Source organism: Manis javanica, chromosome 9, assembly GCF_040802235.1.
Source record: "Manis javanica isolate MJ-LG chromosome 9, MJ_LKY, whole genome shotgun sequence".
Classification (NCBI taxonomy): domain Eukaryota; kingdom Metazoa; phylum Chordata; class Mammalia; order Pholidota; family Manidae; genus Manis; species Manis javanica.
The window spans coordinates 41,225,929-41,252,152 of NC_133164.1; the positions used below are offsets into that span (position 1 = coordinate 41,225,929).

Below are 26,224 nucleotides of genomic sequence, written 5' to 3' on the forward strand. Positions count from 1 at the left end.
ATAATCACATGTTAGGCATTAACCCAAGAAAAGCACATATTAAATGAGCATATTTTTAAATCTGGGCTCACAAACTCACCTGAGACAGTAGAAAAATAAGAAACCCAAAAGTATGAATTAGGCCAGGTAAAAGGTGGCAATTTGGATTGAAGAGCCTAACATATTACATCCAGGAGATGCATTCAGATTTATTTTATTTTTAACATTTTGCTGGCCAACCAAGTAGGCCTTACCCGTGTCCAGCTCAGAAGCCACCAGCTTAAAACCATTACTTTAACTAAATCTTCTTAGTTAAACATTTGCTTTTTTTTCTTGTAATTTCTCACCTTCTTTGTATTCATGTTACCTACTATGTGAATGTTTTCGTCCTTTTGTAAATTGATCTAATAAGAGCAATTGTAACAGTTACTCTACACCAGCCACTAATTTAATCTCTACAATGAGGTCATAAAGTTGCTCATTTTCCCCTGTTCTCTATATAAGGAAAAAAAAAGATTGAATCTAATTATTTGTCATAATCAGTAAGTGTAGGGTTTGGATTGGCTCAAGACATAATGAAACTCTAATATATATATATAATGACTACATATACCTTATATGGATATCCTACTCCATACAAACTGAGATAATACAGCATATATCATATATTTATTTTAGAAGTCAATTAAATGATGTGATATATTAATGTGAGTAGCACAGAGCATTTTATGTCTCATGGTGATACTTGGTAGTGGTTATTTCTGATTAAACCTAGTTCTGGAAAATAACATGGCCTAGACATAAACCAACCCATGAAAAAATAAAGTAAATGATACATTTTCAATCGAGGAACTATTTCACAAGAACAGTATTTTTTAAATAATCCTGTTTTTCTGTCCTAAACAATGTGGCCAATCTATTATTATATTTATGCCATTTCAAAAAGCACTTTAAAGACTGAGGTCTGAATTTGGGTACTTACGGTTTTTGAATTCCTCCTGCCTTGCAATTTATTAACTATGTACCTTGTGAAATTTCCTTAAGCTTTCCTTAATTGTAAAATAAGAATAATGAAAGTATATATCCCAGATAGTTTTTACTAGGAACTAGTTGGTGAATGTGTGCAGAAGTCCCTTATACTATGCCCGGCATATAATGAATTTTCCAGACTTTCAGCAGATTCCTCTTCCAACTCTCCTCTCTTTTCTCACATCTTCCTTCTTTTCTTCTGCTCCTTCTTCTTCTTTTTCTTTATTACTGTTGATGCCATAACTCTAACAGAGACTGAGTATAATTACTGCTTGTATTGTCATTACTATATTTGAGGAGATAAAGGATGTTACCTTGTTTCCTGCCATCTGTCCTATAATATCCATGTACTTAATGTCTGTATAGAAAAATGATTTTTATTTTGCAGGTTGTGTACTTTCTCTGCAATTTAATTACTTTCAAGAATAAAAATATTCTGTGTTCTATCATTAGAATAATAATGTTTGATACAAAGAAAATGTTTTGGTGGCGATGATCATGGTGTTAATGTTGATGATGGTCATGGTGATAGCAGCGGTGGGGATGATGGGGTGTGGTAGTGATGGGGTTTCAGAGATAGGATCATGATTTTTTTTTTTACTAACTCTGAGATTTGATTTGCAAAATGTTGATTCAAATGGAAATTTCTTTCATTGGTCCCAATAGTTCACTCCATTGCTTTAGAATTATCATATTATTAAGTCACATTTACTATTACAATGATTTTGTACCTCATTTGATAAAAGGAATGCTCCTTTCTAGACCTTCTAGATAATTGATTGCAGAAAATCAAAAGACTGTGCAAAATTACATAGATTGACTGCAATTGCAAATACATCATACTTTGATCTTATATAATCTGTGGGAAATAGAGCATGACAACAGCAGGGGCATAGTAAAAAATTGTATCATGAATTCAAATGTTTTATTATATACTAAAGGCAGTCTCTACAACCTTATAATGTAAAATGGTAAGGTGATGTGTTTGGAAATAGGTTGGAAGAACACCCTCCCTCCAACTGAAATGTGTTTTCTATAAGGGATTAGGATTCCAGAAGTCAGTATCTCTCAGCCTGATATGTCCTGATATTTTCTCTTGAAAATGTATCCTTTCTTCTCTTTTTTATTAGATAACTTCTTGTATTTATGTTATTTTTATTACAGAATTTTCAACTGTCCAAGCTTTCAACCAATTCCTCTGTGGTTTTCTTTCTCTAGGTGTCACTTACTACTTTTCAGATCGGACCATACCTTTTTTACCAAGTTTTACGAGTACAGAACCTGCCACCACTTCATAACCCACCTGCCTTTATCTCTTTCTGAGACATTCTCTTTGTGTGGAATTTCCTTAGATCTTTAACCCAGGGGATAAATGTATTCATTCAAGGAACTCCATCCACAAGCTGTCAAAGAGACCTTGAGTAATAGGGACCTGGTATCTTCCAGCACAGAATGAATCACTAGTCCTGTCACTTACCTTCATTATACTACAAATAGTTTTATATAGTCAGACTGTACCATCCTTTCAACTAGGTCATGATCATATTATTCATATTGTTCTTTCCTTAGCATAAAAATTCAGCTTCCTTTAAAATATATAGGTTTTTTAAAAAATTATGTAAGATCTTTATTATTAACAGGTGCTTACTGTTGGTTAACTTTTTTAAAAAAATTCAAGTTGTAAACTTTTATTACAAATTCAAAGTGAGGTTCTTAAAAATTTCAATTTGATCAGATATGAAACAATTTAAAAACCTTTAAAGACATATTGAGAAAAATCAGGCTTTTTTAATTTTTTCAAAAAAACACATTTGTTGTTACCAAAAAGAGACACTTTTAGGTAAAAATAATAAAAACCCCATCCTGCATAGATAATGCAGGTATTTCTGATTACCTGATCCATGGGCAAAAAGCAAGCCCTTCAGCTCTTCAGTGCCAATCTTTTGTTTATTTCTTATTGCTGGATTTTCATATTCATTTCTTCTTGTTGGATGACTAAACTGGATGATGGTAGAGATGTAAGCTGGTATTTACTCAGCTCTGCCCTGCTCAGCCTTGGGAGCGGATGAATTCTCAGCTGGTGGACCAGCTACTTTCTCTGCTATCTTGTGGTTTAGGGTTTTCTGAGCGTCTGTATTGGCAAAGTTGTGGCAGTACCGTCACTGAGGTTCCTGCTGACGTTGAGTCTCTTCTCCTTGATATTCCTTACCTTTTTCACTGCCATCCTCTCTGGGCTGCCTTTAGCTGGGAGGATGCTGTGGAGTAATGGTCTGTAACCCCCTCAAGCATATTCTGTCTCACTGGTCTACCTTGTTTTGCTTCACCTCGTTGTCAGCACCCTCTATCACTTATCCATGCACAGGAAGTTTGGAATACTGTGGTCAACGCCCACAGGGTCTCCACATGTAGCACGGCGGACACTGCCGCCCGCGGTAGGGTCGCAGTTAGTTAGGCGAGGCCTTCAGGAGCAGGTTCCAATCGTTCGTTTTTTTCCCCACTCTCACTATTGTGTTCATTCTGCAGATTATTGCGTGGAGGCCCCCTGTGACGTGGACAGCTACTGTTAAGGGTTAGAGTCTGCAGTGTTTACCACCTTGCACTGGAGCTCCGCCTGTAGGATTTGCTGCCTCCACACCCTTTTCTCCTTCAACAGCATCAAACTCCACAGTCTCTGCACCTTCCACACTGCAAAGGTACTTTCTAGTTATACTTTATGTCAGTCTGCTGTACAGATACATCTTCCTGTGTGTCATTCTGCTGATGAAACCATATCCATTTCTTACACTGAACCATTTTACTATGAGCTAAACCCTTGTTGCTATGAATTTCTTTTCCCCAGTGGCAATCGCAGCTGATATAAAGTCACCTGGCAGCTGCTCCCTGTGACTGCCCCTGGTCCCAAGCTCGGTGTCGGCATCACTGAGGGTGGAGGCGGCAAGCAACTGTTGAGTCCCAGCCTCCCTGCTCACGGTTGCAGTGATGGTGACTGGACCCGCTGCGCAGCTGCGAATCCTCCTGGGGTGTGATTGCTAGCAGGCCCAGCATCGGTGGTGGGCTGCTCAGGGTGTTCTGGGGTCCGCTCTGTGCTCCCGCTACCCATCCAACTAAAATACATAGTTTTGCTCACATAATGTAAACATAAAAATCCCATTTAATTGATTCCCTTCCTCAATACCTCCTTCAGGAAATTTGTTCTGAAACTCATCCAAATAAACACAAAAAAAAGATCAAGGCTTTGTAGAATAACTTTTATTTTCAAATGGTACGCTGAATCACATTTCACTATATATTATTGTTCTCTGGGTGAGATGCATCCCTAGCATTGTTATTGTTCCTTGTGAAAACCTTGGCATGATTATATTAATAATTTAGAAGCAAAGGGGGAGAATTGTTTTTGTTCAAGCTGTGTGCCTTGATTAGGGTGTAGGCAAACCCCAAATCGCAGTTGGTTATGTTCTCTTAACCATACACATAATTTTTTCAAATTAATAAAAAGAAATATTCCTCTTAAATTTTCTTAAATATTTCCATTGTCTAGGGAACATTGTAACTCTACAGTACTTTTCCAAGTGACAAGTGTACCCATATCTACAGAGTCAACCAAAGTTAGATATTTAGAAGCCATTCCTAGTATGTTTTGCTGTATGCTTCTTTTATGTTTCATGTGTGCATATTTTTAACCTCTTTACCTACACGACTAACTGGATTTCTGGATGTAAATTAATTTGTATCATTTGGAAAAAATCCTCAGGGATTATGCTAAACTGGAGAAGACTGTAGTTCCTTTAGCTTTTCAAACATTCCAGGTAGGTAAAAAGAAGAAAAAAAAGTTGTATGAAAGCTGAAAAATATATCCTACCAAATTTGTTAGCAGGAAAAATAGAACTATAAAGGAGACAATTAAATAACTTTACTTAAATTCATGTTTGCCAATAAGATTCTTCAGATGGAGATAATAGCCATTTCAGCACATGATGATGAAAATATTTCACTATGATGAAAACACATCCTTTTAAAGGATAAATTTAAATATATATACAATGCATTTTAATGCAATACTGTAAAGTATTAAGGACTAAGCTACTTTATAGAGTAAAAGAAGGGACTACACCAGTAGCTTCAATTCACCCATCTGAGTGTCTGATGTTATTTGGGAATATTGAGGAGAAGACTGTCAAGAGCTAACATATGATTTTCTCTACATAGCAAGAATTTACTCCAGTTCAAGCAATTGGGGTGTCTTTTTCAGATCCCCTTTATGGATCTGGACATAAATCTGGAATTTCTGATCTTGATAAAACCCTTCTGGTATAACCTGTGCTTTGTTCAAATAGTTCATTATAGTCCAGATTCCAGACCATTGTGGAGTGACAGGTACTTTCAAAGAGTATCCTAGTTCAAGTGCTTGTTAATTCTTCCAGATTTGCATTTTTCTTGAAGGTTCCAGACCTTGGAAAATTTTTTTAAATTTCCCATCAAGTCATCCATACATTTAAAAATGTCTTTTTTCTTTTATCCCACATTGTAAATGTGCTCTACCAAAAGGAATTTATCATACTGCCTTATCCACATAGTATTTCTTTCTTATTTTCTTCAGATAATCTGTATTTTATTTTTTCTGCTACATCTTGATCTTTGGGGTTTATACTATCTCATCTTGAATTTCTTGATGTCTTATAAATTTTTAACACCATGAACATATTTTGGATACCTCAGTTTAGCTGACACCTAATATAATATTGCAGCAGATTTATACCAATATTTATATTTTCCAAACACTAGAAGATTATAAACCACTTTAGGTACCAAATCATAGCTTGTTTAAATTTGTTTCCTTGGGGATCCATACAATGTGTTAAATGTTTATTGAACTAAACTGAATTTACAGCAATATTTGTTTATTTGTTTTTCCTCCAAGGCTACATTCCAGACAACTAAAACAAAACACGAATCTCTCATGACTTCTTTTTAAAGAGTGAATTTTAAAAAGTGTGTTCAGGGATATAATAAGCAACTAGACTGAAGAAAGAGACCTTCTTACAGTCTCTTTTATTATGGTATCTTCTGATATCTGCCTTTGAATATGAACTCCTAGGGAGCAAATTATTAATTTTTATTAATTTTTAAAATTTTTTAAATTAAGGTATCATTGATATACACTCTTATGAAGGTTTCACATGAAAACCATTGTGGTTACTACATTCAACCATATTATCAAGTCCCCCCCACACTACATTGAAGTCACTCTCCATCAAGGTAGTAAGATGCCACAAACTCACTACTTATCTTCCTTATGCTACACTGTCTTACCCGTGACCCCCACACACACCATGTGTACCAATCATAATACCCCTCAATCCCCTTCTCCGTCCCTCTCCAACCGCCCCCACCCCTCCCCTTTGGTCAGCATTAGTTTCTTCTTGGAGTCTGTGAGTCTGCTGCTGTTTTGTTCCTTCAGTTTTGTTTCATTATTATACTCCATAAATGAGGGAAATCATTTGGTACTTGTCTTTCTCTGCCTGGCTTATTTCATTGAGCATAATACCCTCTAGCTCCATCCATGTTGCTGCAAATGGTAGGATTTGCCCTTTTCTTATGGCTGAGTAGTATTCCATTGTGTATATGTACCACCTTTTCTTTATCCATTCGTCTACTGATGGACACTCAGGTTGTTTCCATATCTTGGATATTGTAAATAGTGCTGCAATAAACATAGGGGTGCATCTGTGTTTTTGAATCTGAGTTCTTGCTTTCTTTGCGTAAATTCCTAGAAGTGAAATTCCTGAGTCAAATGGTATTTCTATTTTTAGTTTTTTTAAGGAAAATCTATATTGCTTACCACAATGGTTGAACTAATTTACATTCCCACCAGCAGTGTAGGAGGGTTCCCCTTTCTCCACATCTTCTCCAGCATTTGTTGTTCCTAGTCTTTTCAATGTTGGCCATCCTAACTGGTGTGAGGCGATATCTCATTGAGGTTTTAATTTGCATTTCCCTGATAATTAGCAATGAGGAGCATCTTTTCATGTGCCTGCTGTCCATCTGAATTTCTTCTTTGGGGAAGTGTCTGTTCAAATCCTTTGACCATTTTTAATAAGGTTATTTGCTTTTTGGATGTTGAGGCATGTGAGTTCTTCATATATTTTGGATGTTAACCCATTGTTGGGTATGTCATTTACAAATATATTCTCCCATACTGTAGGATACCTTTTTGTTCTACTGATGGTGTCCTTTGCTGTACAGAATCTTTTTAGTTTAATGTATTCCCATTTGTTCATTTTTATTTTGTTTCCCTTGTCCAAGAAGATGTGTTCAGGAAAATGTTGCTTATGTTTATACTCAAGATATTTTTGCCTATGATTTCTTCTAAGAGTTTTCATGACTTACATTCAGGTCTTTGATGCATTTTGAGTTTACTTTTGTGTATGGGGATAGACAATAATCCAATTTAATTCTCTTACATGTAGCTGTCCAGTTTTGCCAACAAGAGTTGTTGAAGAGGCTGTCATTTCCCCATTGTATATCATTGGCTCCTTTAGTGTATATTAATTGTCCATATATGTTTGGGTTTACATCTAGGCTCTCTATTCTGTTCCATTGATCTATGGGTCTGTTCTTGTGCCACCACCAAATTGTCTTGATTACTGTGCTTTGTAGTAGAGTTTGAAGTCAGGGATCGAAATACCCCAAACTTTAATCCTCCTTCTCAGGATTGCTTTGTTCGGGGTCCTCTGTGGTTCCATATGAATTTTAGAACAATTTGCTCTGGTTTGTTGAAGAATGCAGTTTGCATTTTGATATGGATTACATTGAATCTGTAGATTGCTTTAGACAGGATGGCCATTTTGACAATATTAATTCTTCCTATACATGAGCACGGGACATGTTTCCATCTATTGGTATCTTCTTTCATTTCTCTCATGAGTGTCTTGTAGTTTTCAGGATATAGGTCTTTTGACTTCCTTGGCTAGGTTTATTCCTAGGTATTTTTTTTTTCTGATGCAATTGTGAATGGAATTGTTTTCCTGATTTCTCCTTCTGCTAGTTCATCATTAGAATATAGGAATACAACAGATTTCTGTGTATTGATTTTATATCTGGCAACTTTGCTGAATTCATTTATTGGTGCTAGTAGTCTAGAGGTGGATTCTTTAGAGTTTTTTTATGTACAACATCATGTCTTCGGCAGTGACAGTTTAACTTCTTCCTTACCAATCTGGATGCATTTTATTTCTTTGTATTGTCTGATTGCCATGGCTAGGACCTCCAGAACTATGTTGAATGAAAGTGGGAAGAGTGGGCATCCTTGTCTAGTTCTCAATCTTAGAGGAAAAACTTTCAGCTTTTCACTGTTGAGTATGATGTTAGCTGTGGATTTGTCATATATGACCTTTATTATGTTGAGGTACTTGCCTTCTATACCCATTTTGTTGAGAGTTTTTATCATGAATGGATGTTGAATTTTGTCGAATACTTTTTAAGCATCTATGGAGATTTCATGTGTTTTATTTTGTGCTTTTTGTTGATGTGGTGTATGATGTTGATGGATTTTTGAATGTTGTATCATCCTTGCATCCCTGGAATAAATTGTACTTGATCATGATGGATGATCTTTTAATGTATTTTTTTATTTGATTTGGTAATATTTTGTTGAGTATTTTTGCATCTATGTTCATCAGGGATATTGGTCTGTATATATTGCTTGATCTCTGTTTTAATTTGGTCACTGACCCATTGATTATTTAGAAACATGTTGTTTAACCTCCATGCATTTGTGGGTCTTTTTCTTTTCCTTGCACAATTGATTTCTAGTTTCATACATTTGTGATCTGGGGAGTTGGTTGTTACAATTTCAGTCTTTTTTAATTTACTGAGGCTTTTTTTTGTGGCCTAGTATGTTATCTATTCCAGAAAATGTTCCATGTGCACTTGACAAGAATGTATACCTTGTTGCTTTTGGGTGGAGTGTTTTGTAGATGTCTGTTGGTCCCCCTGTTAACAAGTTGTTCAGTGTCTCTGTCTCTTTACTTACTTTCTGTCTGGTTGATCTGTCCTTTGGAGTGAGTGGTGTGTTGAAGTCTCCTAAAATCAATGCATTCTATTTCCCCCTTTAATTCTGTTGATACTTATTTCACATATGCAAGTGCTCTTATGTTGGGTACATAGATATTTTTAGTGGTTATATCCTCTTGTTGCACTGACCCCTTTATGATTATGTAATGTCCTTCTTTCCCTCTTGTTCCTTTCTTTGTTTTGAAGTCTATTTTGTCTGATACAAGTACTGCAACTCCTGATTTTTTCTCCCTATTAGTTGTGTGAAATATCCTTTCCCTCTGTTCACTTTTAGTCTGTGTATGTCTTTGGGTTTGAAGTGAGTCTTTTGTAGGCAGCATATTGTTGGGTCTTGTGTTCTTATCCACTCAGTGACTCTATGTCTTTTGATTTGTTCATTCAGTTAATTTACATTGAGGGTGATTATAGATAAGTATGTACTTATTTCCCTTGCCAGCTTTAGTTTTGTGTTTACCAAATGTTCTAGGGTAAATTCCTTACTATCTAACAGTTTTAACTTATCTCATTTAGAATGCTATTGTAAACACAATCTAAAAGTTCTTTCTTTTATTTTTCCTCTTTTTCTTCTTCCTCCATTCTTTATATATTAGGTATCATATTCTGTACTCTTTGTCTATCCCTTGATTGACTTTGGGGGTAGTTGATTTGATTTTGCATCTGCTTAGGAGTTAATTGTTCTACTTTCTTTACTGTGGTTTTCCTCTGGTGGCAGCTGTTTAGCCATAGGAACACTTCCATCTATATCTGTCCCTCCAAAATACACTGTAGAGATAGTTTGTGGGAGGTAAATTCTCTCAGCTTTTGCTTATCTGGAAATTAATTCCTTCTTCAAATTTAAATGATAATCTTTTCAGGTAGAGTATTCTTCATTCAAAGCCCTTCTGTTTCATTGCATTAAATATGTCATGCTAGTCCCTTCTGGCCTGTAAGGTTTCTATTGAGAAATTTGATGATTGCCTGTTGGATTTTCCTTTGTATGTGATCTTTTTTCTCTTTCACTGCTTTTAATAGTCTGTCCTTATCCTTGATCTTTGCCATTTTAATTACCATATGTCCTGGTGTTGTCTTACTTCTGTCCCTTGTTTTGGGAGATCTGTGCACCTCTGTTGCCTGAGCAACTATATCCTTCCCCAGATTGGGGAAGTTCTCAACCATTAACTCCTCAAAGACAGGTTTTTTCTCTTTTTCTCTCTCTTCTTCTTCTGCTACCCCTATAATGATAATACTGTTCCACTTAAATTAGTCACACAGTTATCTAAATATTCTTTCATTCTTAGAGATCCTTTTTCTCTCTGTGCCTGAGCTTCTTTGTATTCTTATTCTGTAATTTCTATTTTATTTATCATTTCCTCTACTTCATTTGCTTTTAAATCCCTCCATTGTATGTTTCATTTCAGATATTTTATTCTCCAATGTTTATATCTCATTCATGAATTCCTCCCTGAGTTCTTGAATATATTTCTGTAGCTCTGTGAGCATGTTCATAATTTTTATTTTGAAATCTCTTTCAGGAAGATTGATGAGTTGTTTCACTTGGCCCTCTTTCTGGTGTTTGTGGGATTTGGATTTGAATCAGGTTCCTTTGACATTTCATATTTGCCAGTGGCCTTCTCTAGTTCCCAGAAGCTTTACTCCCTGAACCTTCTCAGCCCCTGGAATGATGGCAGGGATCTCAGTCAAACAGTGCTGTTGCCTTTCAGGAGGACACAGCTATTTTCTGCTTCCCGGCTGCAGTGCCTGTTTCCACTGCCAGGGCCAGTATGCCAAGTACACAGGGAGGAGCTTCTGTGCTATGCACTTATAGTTGTTGTCGGTGTGGCCACCTTATGGCTGGCCTGGTGTGATGGCAGGGACAGCCAGTTTATGAGCTGGTGCTGGCCTGGAGGAAGGAGCAGCATGCTGCTTATAATGGTGGGGGTCCTGTAGCTGCATTGCCAGCCAGGAAGATGGAGCCCTTGAAGGTCCTGAAAGTTCACAACCTACCTGGCAGAGTGCACCCAGAAAATTTTGTGCACATGTCATCCCTCCTGAGCAGCAAGCTCTGTGCAATTCTTGCCCTTTCAGCAGCCCTCTGGCTGTTAGGAAGTCTCTCAGACTGTCCATCTTCCTTATGACCCAGAGTGACTGTTTGTGGATATGTGTTTTCCACAAGTGGCTGGAATCTCAGTCTTTTCAAGTATTCCACTTGTTTTAGCTTTCCAAACCCACTAGTCTCCAGAGAAGCATGCAATGTAGTTTTGTATTCTCAAAGCAGATCTCCAGGGGTGGTTGTTCAGCAGTCCTAGGCCTTCACCCCCTTCTGGCTCCACTTCTCTTCCTTCCACCAGTAAGATGGGATGAGGAAGGGCTTGGGTCCCTCTGGATCATGGCTTTGGTACTTTACCCTGTTCCTTGATGTCTGTTCTTTTCTCTAGGTGTATGGAGTCTGACATAGCCTTATCTCCTATTGCTCTTTCTGGATTAGATGTATTTGTTATATTTTCATATTATATGTGGTTTTGGGAGGAGATTTCTGTTTCACCTCTCATGCTGCCATCTTTAATTCTCCACAAATTATTAATTTTTGAGGTAGAATAGAAAACATTGGGATGTAAAGCTGGAATGTATGTGAGATATCTAATTTAACCCAGTCATTTTACAGTTTTACAAATAGAAACAAAGTAGTTTGAATACTATTCAGACATACTGTACTGGTATTCTGAACCTTATGTGTGTGTGTGTGTGTGTGTGTGTGTGTACATATACATGTATATTTATTTATTTATTTACTTACTGTGTTTCAGTGTCAATCACAGTTTTTTGTTAGTTATGTTGCATTCTGTTGTTTAAACAACCTGATTAATATGTGCTATCCAGTCCTATCAATATTCCTTTTAGTTGTCAAGCTGTAGATATATTACAATAATATGCCATGAAATATTGGAGCATCTTCATTGTCTAGAGTACTTAGGCTTACCCAGGAAAAGGTTACTATGACATTTTATTCTAACCAAAGTGGTTTTTACTTTTCCAGCTGATTATTATTATTTTGTTTTAATTCCTCACTTTTCACATTTAATACCTGTCCTGGTGTTTATTATATCCTTGGATGCTGCTTTATATTAATCAGGTTCTTTGAGCAAGATTCCTTTCATTTGCCTTGAATTTTATCTTACCCAGGGACATCTTTATTCAGTTAAAAACTCTGAATAGACTATCAGGGAATATTGCCATGTTAGTCAAATTTAAATTCATAAATCTAAAGAGTAAAATGTTCAGATTCAACACTACCCTTTCCCAAATTTTGAATTTCTTTCTCTGATGAGGGTACAAATTTGGAATTCCTCTTCAATGATGTAATTTCCTTGATAGACTTATGTTTTCCTTCATTATTCATTTTCTGTAATTATTAATTATCTATTATTTAAAACCAGAACACTAGTTTACTTAATAATAGCAATACTTCATAGTTACAGAGTAATTTTCTGGGTAAACTTTAGCTTCCCACTACTGGTATAATGTTTTCTATCACTCATATTCCCAGTTTATAATATTTTCACTGTCATACCGACAAAACATTGTTGCATGTCTTTTAAAGAACCTAAATATCTGTTCTTACTATCTAATATCATTATCCACATATTTTATACATGCCTATAAAGCAAAAAGTTACATGTTAGAGAAAAATTGTAACTATCCATTCAAATCAATATCACTAATAGAAAGATACATAGAAATTAGTATGTCTTCTTCCATTCTTACCAATGACATTCCTCTAAAAATATATATATATATAAGAAATAATGGGATTAAAAAACAAAAATAAAACCTGTATAACTCTTGCAGTAATATTTCAAACCTTATATCCCAGGAAATGCAGACTTTGTGATCTCATGATACTGATTTTAGAGTCACGTCCATCCTATTAGAATATAAAGCACATCAGGTCACATGGCCATGCCCTGTAGGTTTTTTTCACTGAGGCTGCAATGACAAACATCATTCTCTTTTAAGAGTAGTTCAAATATGACAATCATTAACTTTGTTTATGTATCCAGCCCATCTTATTGTGACAGGATTGATATATAATGGTGGGATTTACAATGCATTCACTGGGGACAAAGAACACAAATATGGTGATTCCTTATTTATTTGAGTCTTTAGCAAAGATATGATATATATGTTCAATTCAAGAAATTTAGAAATCAAATAATCTGTCTCATAGTTTTGTATTGTTAACAGTTGAGAATAATTATTTCTTGAATATCATAAAGAAATCCAATAATATTATTGGTATTGTTTAATATTCATTAATAAAAATAATCGAATCAGTTTTTAAAAATCATTTTGGATATAGTGTTTCTCATAAGGGATATGACTTTCTTTGGAGGTTGAAAACTAGTTTGAGGAAAAAAATTTAAAAAACATGAATATGAGTAAACAGAATGTAAATGATAGGGCAAAACTGTAAAATTTGAGCATAGAAACATGAAAGTAAACATTATAAACAATAGAATCAGGCAAGTGTTTATAGAGAATGTGAACAAATTTTAGAAAAAATTATCAAAAATTTAAAGACAAAAACAACAAATGGCCTTATTATAGATTACAATAGCGAATGAAAGTAATGGAAAATGAAAGAAAAACAAGGACTGGAGAAACTGATCTTAATGGATGATATTTAAAACAAAAGACTTTTACTTTTACTTTTTCCTACTAGGCTAACTGTCAACTTTGAATTTATCCTATATAGAAGGAATTTTTTTAAAAAGAAAACAAAGAAGGCTTAATATGTCAGGTAATAAAAGCTAAAATTAATTATTGCAAATCACTTTTAACATTCATGTTCCCATGATATTAGTTTATTTATATGAAAGTCCTGTTTCTGTATCCTATATTTGATTCGTGGTTCTTGCTATATACTCCACTGTTAAAGGTTCACATTCTAACCCTGAATATGCTTCAAAAATAAGGATTCACTGGTTTATATATTAAAGGTAACAAAATCAGTTATAAGAAACAGTAGAAATTCACATATACATTGAGTTGGTTAAACCACAATCATTTTTGTCCTTTTTTATTTTTATCTCATAGGACAAAAGAATGGTAAATCAAATCCATGCCAACAAAAGCATTTAATTTCAGCAAGTAATTTAAAAAATTCCCTAGCTAGGATAAAATGCTTCTTTGGGGAAGTGACTTTTCAAACTACTAGAAGGAGTAGTACCGCAGAGAGGCTATAGAGATTTTGCTGCTAGTTGTAAAATAAACAGATCCTTACAGAATGGATATGTTTTGACTCACTACTGTGCTTATAATGAGATTGAATTCAACATCTTATGTACTAATTGTATTAAACTGTGTACATAAAAGTGATGGAATAAGGGTGATTTGGGGATTGGGCGACGCAATCAAATGTTTGAGAGAATGATACAAAATTAATATATGCTTGATTTTTTAACTCCTATAAGTGCATTTCTTTGACTCTCTGTGAAGAAAGTGAAGCATCAATAAGGATCTTTTAAATGAGAGTGGAGATAAAGTCAAACTGGAGTTATAAGTTATGATATACCTATCTTGATTTCTGTGTGGTTATATTTCCTTTTTTTTTTTTTTTACTTTTTTTGTTTGTTTACTTTTGTTATTTGGGGTTTTGGTTCACAGTTTTCTGCAAAAAAATACTCAATTAAAAATTATAAGCAAACCCCCCACTTAGAATTTGGGCTTAATAAAATAAAAGTCTCATTCTATAAAATGCAGTACCTACAGAAAGATGACATACAATAATCAATCAGTGTCATTAATGGTCTCTAATAAAGAAAATATGAGTAGTCCACATTATTTGAGAGCCCATTTTACAAAGAGATTTCATAACTCCTTTGTACGCAAATAAAATTTGCTAGGTAAAATTCTAGGATTACATAAAAAGTGTTGTGTGATTTTTGGTGTCATAGGAAATACCCACTATTTAAATCCTCTGATATTTAATATAATTACAATAATAAACCAACTAAGAATACAAATCATATCTAAAGGGTTATATGTTTTAGTTTGTTACATTCCTAATAACTGCTTAAATAATTATTGATTAACATCCTAGCCCATGGTAGAAAAACATAATGTTTGGGTACCAAGATGATCTCATTTTTCCTCTCAGGCTACCCATCCCTACAATAATTTTTCCTTTAGGTTAATATATTAAATGTCAGTTAAAAAGAAACTGTCAGTTACCCAAGTTTATGAAATACTTGTAGAATATTTTATGTTTAATGATATTTTAAGAAATCTATAAGCAAAAGGTAAAATTAGATGACACAAATGTATATGTATATTAAAATTTGCTTCATTTCATTAGGCTAAAAGAGAAAGCATATAAGGTCAGAGAGAGTATTTTACAGGAAAGTCATAGGATGTATAACTGAATATTAAAAATTAATCTTATATAATAAAACATATTTTTGCATATAAGACTTTGAAAAATAATTCCTTAACATATTTATACATATTGTAGTTCCTTATATGCTCCTTTATAAATGAGAACGCTTATTCAGTTCTTTTACTTTTACCTTTCCTATTCTAAGTATGTATTTTAATTCTTCATTTGTACTATATGTTATATATGAACAAAAATGTGACATGAATACAGAGTTCCCTTTTAATGATTTTTTAAACCCTTAATAACTCCCAAATAAATATGTAAAGTTTTTATATGGCTTTTTGTAATTGGAATTTTATTATTTGAATACTGTCTGAATTGAAAATGTAACTGATTCACATTTCTAATCATTCTTTCATCAGTAAAAATGGTAAAAGATAATACATAACACAAAGAAATTAATGCAGCTTTCCATTTTAATTATTTACACCTATCTTATTAGGTATTAGCTCTGTATTTAAACCTTGATAACCTAGATTCAAAATTATTAAGATTAAGGTGTAATTAGCTATTCAAATCAATTATATCATTCAATTCTATTAATTCTGTTACTAAAATTTATCACATAATTAATCCTGATATTATTCATTATAACCCACAAGTAACAGTCTAGTAAGTCTATAGATGCATTTTTGCCATCACATTTGCATTGATTACCTACTAATAATTGATTCATTATTCTATGAAAAATAATGGAAGTAAATTTAACTTAAACCTTATATATTAGATATTAACAGTTTCTTTAGTCTTTTCATTTGTTTCAAGAATTGTGTCTGGCTTGGTAGATGGCTTTGGTTAAACACTAATAACGGCATGCCATTTGGATTTTTTTTCTGTCACCATGAAGGACAGTAGTATTCTTGAAATAAAATATCTCAAAACAAGCATACTTTTCAATAAAATATGTTAGCAGTATAAATCAAGGTAAGGGTAGGCAAAACACAAATTAATCATTGTTTGAATTGATTTTATTTCACAAAAGGCAAACCTTTCAGAGTATTTTCATTATTTATTAAACCTTGGTTGGAAACTAAACTCAAAAAAAAAAAACCATTTAAAAGTAACTCTTACATGGATTTAAAATTTTTAAAACAAATCTCACTTTGAATTTATACTGCTAAAAAGAAGTGAGACTTCAGTTTCCTTTTCATTTCCATAGTCCATTTTCTATTTTTCCAGCTACTATTTCTAACCTTCTTCATCAAATCAAAAACTACTCTTCCTTATTCTCACTTTTACCTTCTGAGCGTTCCTTTTCTTTCTCTGAGAAAGTAGATCATAGAAAGCACTCGCACAGGCTCCTACCAAGGCATCATCCCACCCACCCACATTTGGATGATAGGTTCTGTCTTTCCACCTACTGCTCTGGATGAAATATATGTGTTTCTAATTAATAGCTGTGTTCCTTTCTTGTGAATAGATTCCCACCCTCAGAAACATCATTTCATCATTTGTCTTGTCTCTTCAAGATCAACTTATTTTCCCTCCCTACTATATCGTTCTCATCAGAAGCAATAAAATTGCATTTCCCCAAACTTAAAATAAGAGTCACGCTCTTTTTAATCTACCTCTCCTGCTTCTACTCCACTTGTTTCTCCTTTATAATCCAACTTCTTTCTTGAAAATTACCTAGGCAAGCTCCTCGTCATTCTTTTGTCCAGATCTGCACACTTATATATGCAATGACCCATGTCTTCATTTTGATGAATTATCACAGCTGATCATTCCATTACTCTTCAAATAGCTATTTCAATTGGCTTTGGGGACACTGCGCTCTTGAATTCCTTTTCAGTCACTTTTGCTTTCTTCATGGTCCAAAACTGAAAATATTATAGGGCTCCAAGACTTGTTCCTTGGATTATTTTCTTTCCATGCTCATATCCTATGTATTTTTATTATTTTAAACATCATCTATATAGAATATCTTCAAAATTTACATTTCCTGCGATTTATACTCCCTTGAACCAAACTATCCATTTTATTGGAGTAAAATTTGTGTATACAATTTGATGTTTTGTCTTATGTGTATATATATTTATATATCCATAAACTATCTCCAAAATCAAGATAATGAGTATATCTATTACCACCTTCCATCAAAACCCTACTTCAACTTAAATCACTTCTGAATTTTACCCTCATTCCCAAACCCTGACACCTAAATCACAACTTTTCTGCTTTTGGCCATTATAGCTTAGTTTATATTTTCTATAATTTGAGATATATGTAATTAAACAGTATATACTCTATTTTGATTTGCTTCCTTCACTCAGCATAATTATTTTGATATTTACATGTGTTGTTCATTCATGTATCAATAGTTCTTCATTTTTATTGCTTAGTAGCATTCCACTTCATGGTAATATCACAACTGGTTTGTCCTGTTATTTGTTTATGGAATTTTTTCACTCTCTCAGTTTTGGGTTATTACAGATTATGCTTCCATGAGCATTTGTGTATAATTATTCTTATAAGCATAGGATTACATTTCTTTGGGGTAAATACCAAAGAGTAAGATGGCTGGATCACATGATTGGTACATGTTTGATTCTTGAATAACTGACAATTTGTTTCCCAAAGTGGTGTAAATATTTACACATGCAGTGTATAAGAATTATAGTTCATCCACATCTTCACCAATAACTGGAATCATCAGTTTTTTAAAATTGTAACCATTCAAGAAGTAGTGGTATCCAATTTGGATCTAATTTGCATTTTACTAATGCCTAATAATGTTGAGAATCTACTCATGTGCTCATTTGCATGTTATGCTTTTTCTGCTGAAGTGTCTGTTTCCATCTTTTGCCCACTTTTTAAAATTGAGATATTTGTTTCTTCCTTATGAGTTTTGAGAATGATTTTATACATCCTTGATTGAAGTCTTCCTGATCCATGATTTGAAAATCTTTTCTCTCAATGTGTGGCTTTTCTTTTCATTCTTTTAACACTATGTTTTGAAATGTAGATATTTTTAAGTCAGACTTACAATTTTTGCTTTTATGGATAATGTTCTTCATGTCATACTTTAGAAATCTTTGCCTAACCCAAAGTTCCAGAGATTCCACTATGACTTCTAGAAGTTTTACATCATTATGTTTTTCATTTAAATTTCTAATGCATTTTCATTTTATTTCTATATAAGTTGTAACATATGGTTCAAAGTTGTTTTTTATGCAGATGGATATGCAATTGTTTCAGCAACATCTTTTTGAAAAGAAAATTCTTTCTCCTCAGTATTGCCATTATACCTTTATGAAATTTAGTTGTACACATATGCTAGGGTGTATTTCTGGATACTGTGAACTGTCCTATTGATCTACATGTTTGTCTTTATGCAACAACAATGATTGCTGTAACTTTAGAATAAGTCTTGTGTCAGGTAAAGTTAGTCTTCCAACTTTATTCTTTTTCAAACTTGTTTTGGTCATATGAGTCTTTTGCATTTCCTTATTAATTTTAGAATAAGACTCTGAATTTTATACAGAAAAAAAGAGTTTCTTGGGATTATGTTGAATCTATAAATCAATTTGGAATAACTGACATCCTAATATTGACTATTATGAACTGTGAACATGGTATGGTACATCTCTTCACTTTGTTAGGTCTTATTAATTTCTATTAACTCAATTTTGATGGTTTTGGTATACAGATCTTTCATATCTTTTATCAAATTTAACCCCCAAAATTCATATTTTAACTGTATTAAAAGTTATTTTTTATTTCAAATTTTTGTTCACTTATTACAAATGCAATTGATTTTTGTACATTGATTTATCTTTTTGACTTTGCTAAACTCACTTGTTCTTAAAAGATCTTTATTGGTTTTGCTTTTTGGTTGAATTTTCAGATTCCATTAAATTTTGTAATGGGCAATTGTGTAATATAAAAATTCAGACAGTTTCATATCCTCTAAAATAAGTTCTACTTGGTCCTTTAGAATCTGTATTCATTTTATTTCTTGCCTTCTTCCAATGACTAGAACTTCTGAAACAATGTTGGATAAACTTGTTAGAGTAGACATTATCTTTTTCTTGATCTTCTTCTATAGTATTCAGTCTTGTATCATTAAGTACACTATTAGCTATAGGATTTTCATAGATATCCCTTATCAAGTTAGAGATTTTTCTTTGCTATGTTGATGCTGTTTTGATCAAAAAATGAATGCTGAATTTGTTTAATGGGTGTTATTTTCCTGTTTTTTTTTTTGCATGCTACTAATTATTTTTAAATACCAGTGTTAATAATTTCATTTTGGGTGCTGGATATTATAATATTTCTATAAATGTTCTGAGCTTCTCCCTAATTCTCTTCATTTTTCTCTAAAGTTAACTTGGAAAGTTTCATCTCTTCAGGTATCATTTGAAGATTTGAAGACATGGTAGATAAAACCTGATCAATGTTTATTCTAATTCTAAGTAATCACTGCTACTGAAACAAGGCCATTCTGAGTATTTTAAAGTGTACCAAGAAGTTTGACAGTCTGGCTGGTGGAAAAAGTTACTTTCCCTTGCAATGAGTGAACACTGGCTACAATCCACTGTAATCCTTCCGGATGGTTCTCTCCCAGCCCTTGATTACTTTAAGCATGTATGTCCACTAACCACTACTTTGCTGAGTATGAGGGGAACTTAAATAATCTCTGCAGAGCTCTCTCTGTGCAGTTCCCTCTTCTCTGGTACTCTGGCCCATGCACATTAGCCAACTTGGCTGATTTCCCTAGACTATTATCTTCTTTTGCTCAAAGTATTGAATATGTGAGGAATCCTTATCTCTATACTATGTTCTGAAAACTCTCTCAAGACGTTACACTGGAATGAGTAGAAAAGCCACCTTCTTCAGCTCTTTGGGAAAGCTATCATTTGTTGGTTGATATTCAATGTCTTGATAACCCCTATATTATATAATTCATTTGGACCTTTTTATCATTTCAGGAGAGAGGTTAAGACCATCTCCTATTATGCCATTGTGGCCAGAAACAGAATTCATTTTTTTTAAATTTTATTTTGGTATCATTCATCTACAATTACATGAAGGACATTATGTTCACTAGGCTCCCCCCCTCATCAAGTCCCCCCCACATACGCGTTGACAGTCACTGTCCATCAACATACTAAGATGCTGTAAAATCACTACTTGTCTTCTCTGTTACACATCCCTCCCAGTGCACCCCCACAATATACATGTTAATTGCAATGCCCCCTTTCTTTTTTCCCACTCTTATCCCTCCCATCCCACCCGTCCTCCCCAGTCCCTTTCCCTTAGGTAACTGTTAGTCCATTCTTGGGTTCTGTGCTTCTGCTGCTTTTTTGTACCTTGAGTTTTCTTCTGTTCTTATACTCCACATATGAGTGAAATCATTTGGTACTTGTCTTTCTCTGCCTGGCTTATTTCACTGAGCATAATACCCTCTAGCTCCATCCATGTTGTTTCAAATGGTAGGATCTGTTTTTTTCTTATAGCTGAGTAATATTCCATTGTGTATATGTTCTACATTTTCTTTATTCATTCATCTACTAATGGACATTTAGGTGGCTTCCATATCTTGGCTATTGTAAATAGTGCTGCGATAAACATAGGGGTGCATCTGTCTTTTTCAAACTGGAGTGATGCATTCTTAGGGTAAATTCTTAGAAGTGGAATTCCTGGGTCAAATGGTATTTCTATTTTGAGCATTTTGAGGAAACTTCATACTGCTTTCCACAATGGTTGAACTAATTTACATTCCCACCAGCAGTGGAGGAGGGTTCCCCTTTCTCCACAACCTCGCCAACATTTGTTGTTGTTTGTCTTTTGGATGGTAGCCATCCTTACTGGTGTGAGATGATATTGTGGTTTTAATTTGCATTTCTCTGATGACAAGTGATGTGGAGCATCTTTTCATGTGTCTGTTGGCCATCTGAATTTCTTCTTTAGAGAACTGTCTATTCAGCTCCTCTGCCCATTTTTTAATTAGATTATTTGCTTTTTGTTTGTTGAGGTGTGTGAGCTCTTTATATATTTTGGATGTCAACCCTTTGTCGGATCTGTCATTTATGAATATATTCTCCCATACTGTAGGATACTTTTGGTTTTATTGATGGTGTCCTTTGCTGTATAGAAGCTTTTCAGCTTGATATACTCCCATTTGTTCATTTGTGCTTTTGTTTCCCTTGCACAGGGAGATATGTTCAAGAAGAGCTCACTCATGTTTATGTCTAAGAGATTTTTGCCTATGTTTTTTTCCGAGTTTTATGGTTTCATGACTTACATTCAAGTCTTTGATCCATTTCGAATTTACTTTTGTGTATGGGGTTAGACAGTGATCCAGTTTCATTCTCTTACATGTAGCTGTCCAGTTTTGAAAGCACCATCTGTTGAAGAGACTGTCATTTCCCCATTGTATGTCCATGGCCCCTTTATCGAATATTAGTTGACCATATATGTTTGGGTTAATGTTTGGAGTGTCTATTCTGTTCCATTGGTCTGTGGCTCTGTTCTTGTGCCAGTACCAAATTGTCTTGATTACTGTGGCTTTGTAGTAGAGCTTGAAGTTGGGGAGTGAGATTCCCCCGACTTTATTCTTCCTCCTCAGGATTGCTTTGGCTATTTGGGGTCTTTGGTGTTTCCTTATGAATTTTTGAACTATTTGTTCCAGTTCATTGAAGAATGCTGTTGGTAATTTGATAGGGATTGCATAGAATCTGTATATTGCTTTGGGAAGGATGGCCATTTTGATGATATTAATTCTTCCTAGCCAGGAGCATGGGATGAGTTTCCATTTGTTGCCCTCTTTAATTTCTCTTAAGAGTGTCTTATAGTTTTCAGAGTATATAGGTCTTTCACTTCCTTGGTTAGGTTTATTCCTAGGTATTTTATTCTTTTTGATGCTATTGTGAATGGAATTGTCTTCCTGATTTCTCTTTCTATTAGTTTATTGTTAGTGTATAGGAAAGCCACATATTTCTGTGTGTTAATTTTGTATCCTGCAACTTTGCTGAATTCTGATATTAGCTCTAGTAGTTTCAGAGTGGAGTCTTTAGGGTTTTTTATGTACAATATCATGTCATCTGCAAATAGTGACAGTTTAACTTCTTTTTTACCAATCTGGATTCCTTGTATTTATTTGTTTTGTCTAATTGCCGTGGCTAGGGCCTCCAGTACTATGTTGAATAACAGTGGGGAGAGTGGGCATCCCTGTCTTGTTCCCAATCGCAGAGGAAAAGCTTTCACCTTCTCACTGTTCAGTATGATGTTGGCTGTGGGTTTATCATATATGGCCTTTATTATGTTGAGGTACTTGCCCTCTTACCCATTTTGTTGAGAGTTTTTATCAAGAATGGATGTGGAATTTTGTCGAATGCTATTTCAGCATCTATGGAGATGATCATGTGGTTTTTGTCTTTGTTTTTGTTGATGTGGTGGATGATGTTGATGGATTTTCGAATGTTGTACCATCCTTGCACCCCTGGGATGAATCCCACTTGGTCATGGTGTATGATCCTTTTGATATACTGTTGAATTGTGTTTGCTAATATTTTAATGAGTATTTTTGCATCTACATTCATCAAGGATATTGGTCTGTAGTTTTCTTTTTTGGTGGGGTCTTTGCCTTGTTTTGGTATTAGGGTGATGTTGTCTTCATAGAATGAGTTTGGGAGTATTCCCTCCTCTTCTATTTTTTGGAAAACTTTAAGGAGAATGGGTATTATGTCTTCTCTGTATGTCTGATAGAACTCCGAGGTAAATCCATCTGGCCCGGGGGTTTTGTTCTTTGGTAGTTTTTTGATTACTGCTTCAATTTCGTTGCTGGTAATTGGTCTGTTTAGATTTTCTGTTTCTTTCTGGGCCAGTCTTGGAAGGTTGTATTTTTCTAGAAAGTTGCCCATTTCTCCTAGGTTTCCCAGCTTGTTAGCATATAGGTTTTCATAGTACTCTCTAATTATTATTTGCATTTCCGTGGGGTCAGTCATGATTTTTCCTTTCTTGTTTATGATTCTGTTGATGTGTGTTGACTCTCTTTTCCTCTTAATAAATCTGGCTAGAGGCTTATCTATCTTGTTTATTTTCTCGATGGTTTCATTGATTTTTGCTATTGTTTTATTCTTCTCAATTTTATTTATTTCTTCTCTGATCTTTATTATGTCCCTCCTTCTGCTGACCTTAGGCCTCATTTGTTCTTCTTTTTCCAATTTCAATAATTGTGACATTAGACCATTCATTTCAGATTGTTCTTCCTTCTTTAAATATGCCTGGATTGCTATATACTTTCCTCTTAAGACTGCTTTTGCTATATCCCACAGTACTTGGGGCTTTGTGTCGTTGTTGTCATTTGTTTCCATATATTGCTGTATCTCCATTTTAATTTGGTCATTGATCCATTGATTATTTAGGAGCATGTTGTTAAGCCTCCATATGTTTGTGAGTCTTTTTGCTTTCTTTGTACAATTTATTTCTAGTTTTATGCCTTTGTGGTCTGAAAAGTTGGTTGGTAGGATTTCAATCTTTTGGAATTCACTGAGATTCTTTTTGTGGCCTAGTATATGGTCTATTCTGAAGAATGTTCCATGTGCACTTGAGAAGAATGTGTATCCTGTTGCTTTTGGATGTAGAGTTCTATAGATGGCTATTAGGTCCATCTGTTCTAGTGTGTTCTTCAGTGCCTCTGTGTCCTTACTTATTTTCTGTCTGGTGGATCTGTCCTTTGGAGTGAGTGGTGTGTTGAAGTCTCCCGAAATGAATGCATTGCATTCTATTTCCTCCTTTAGTTCTGTTAGTATTTGTTTCAGATATGTTGGTGCTCCTGTATTGGGTGCATATATATTTATAATGGTTATATCCTCTTGTTGGACTGAGCCCTTTATCATTATGTAATGTCCTTCTTTATCTTTTGTTACTTTCTTTATTTTGAAGTCTATTTTGTCTGATATTAGTATTGCAACACCTGCTTTTTTCCCTCTGTTGTTTGCATGAAATATCTTTTTCTATCCCTTGACTTTAAGTCTGTGCATGTCTTTGGGTTTGAGGTGAGTCTCTTGTAAGCAGCATATGGATGGATCTTGCTTTTTTATCCATTCTATTACTCTGTGTGTTTTGATTGGTGCATTCAGTCCATTTACATTTAGGGTGATTATTGTAAGATATGTACTTATTGCCATTGCAGGCTTTAAGTTTGTGGTTACCAAAGGTTCAAGGTTAGCTTCTTTATTATCTTACTGTCTAACGTAACTCACTTATTGAGCTATTATAAACACTGTCTGATGATTCTTTATTTCTCTCCCTTCTTATTCCTCCTCCTCCCTTCTTCATATGTTGGGTGTTTTTTTCTGTGCTCTTTTTAGGAGTGCTCCCATCTAGAGCAGTCCCTGTAGGATGCCCTGTAGAGGTGGTTTGTGGGAGGCAAATTCCCTCAACTTTTGCTTGTCTGGGAATTGTTTAATCCCTCCTTCATATTTAAATGACAGTCGTGCTGGATACAGTATTCTTGGATCGAGGCCCTTCTGTTTCATTGCATTTAGTATATCATGCCATTCTCTTCTGGCCTGTAGGGTTTCTATTGAGAAGTCTGAGGATAGCCTGATGGGTTTTCCTTTGTAGATGACCTTTCTTTTTTCTTTCTGGTTGCCTTTAATACTCTGTTCTTGTCTTTGATCTTTGCCATTTTAATTATTATTTGTCTTGCTGTTGCCCTCCTTGGATCCCTTGTCATGGGAGTTCTGTCTACCTCTGTTTTCTGAGAGGCCATTTCCTCCCCCAGTTTGGGGAAGTTTTCAGCAATTATTTCTTCAAAGACACTTTCTATCCCTTTTTCTCTCTTTTCTTCTTCTGGTACCCCTATTATGCAGATATCGTTCCATTTTGATTGGTCACTCAGTTCTCTTAATATTCTTTCATTCTTGGAGATCCTTTTATCTCTCTCTGCATCAGCTTCTCTGCATTCCTGTTCTCTGTTTTCTAGTCCATTAACGGTCTTTTGCATCTCATCCATTCTTCTTTGAAGTCCTTCCAGAGATTGTTTTATTTCTGCATTCTCCAACCTTAGTTCTTGAATATTTCTCTGTAAGTCCATCAACATGGTTATGACTTTTGTTTTGAATTCTTTTTCAGGAAGACTGGTTAATTCTCTTTCCCCAGGTTCCTTCTCAGGGGAAGATGTAGAAGATGTCGAAGCTGTCTGGGTTAGTCTTGTCTGGATCAAATTTTTTTCCCTTTTCATGTTGATAGGTGCAGTGGTATGCTATTGACGCATCTGTCAGCTGGGAGAGCCTAGGCTTTCCACTTGCTCCTGGCCTCTTTACTGGGACAACTGCGACCTCTACTGGCTAGTGTTGGGCAATTGCATGTAGACTGGGTCTCTGTATCTTGCCCGGCCTGTATGAAGGAAGTTCCCTTGCCGTAGGTGTGGCTAACCTCAGGCTGCTACTCTGCTATTGCGGGGCCTCGGAGGGTTAATGGACGGTGGGCTTTTTGGCTGTTTACCTCCGTGAGGGCTCTCAGAGCTGTTGCCCAGGGGATTAGTGCACTCGGAGTTCCCTGGAATTTCCAGCTGCTAGACTGTGACCCGGGATGCTTCTGTGTAGTTATGGGGTCCCTGTCCCTTTAAGACTTTCAAAAAGCACTCGCTTTACTTTGTCCCAGATGCGCCGGCTGCAGGAACCAGCTCAAAAGTCTTACTGTCCTGCTTCCCTAGTTTCCGGCACCCCACGCATGCACTGTGTGTCTGCGCTCTGGTGCAGATGGCTAGGGCTCGGT

General features: G+C 34.9%; 1 pseudogene; it reads right to left on the reverse strand.

Moving 5' to 3' along the window:
- Positions 1-2,947: 2,947 nt before the first annotated feature.
- Positions 2,948-26,224, reverse strand: part of LOC108408713 (Y-box-binding protein 1 pseudogene) — a 42,091-nt pseudogene continuing 18,814 nt past the window's right edge.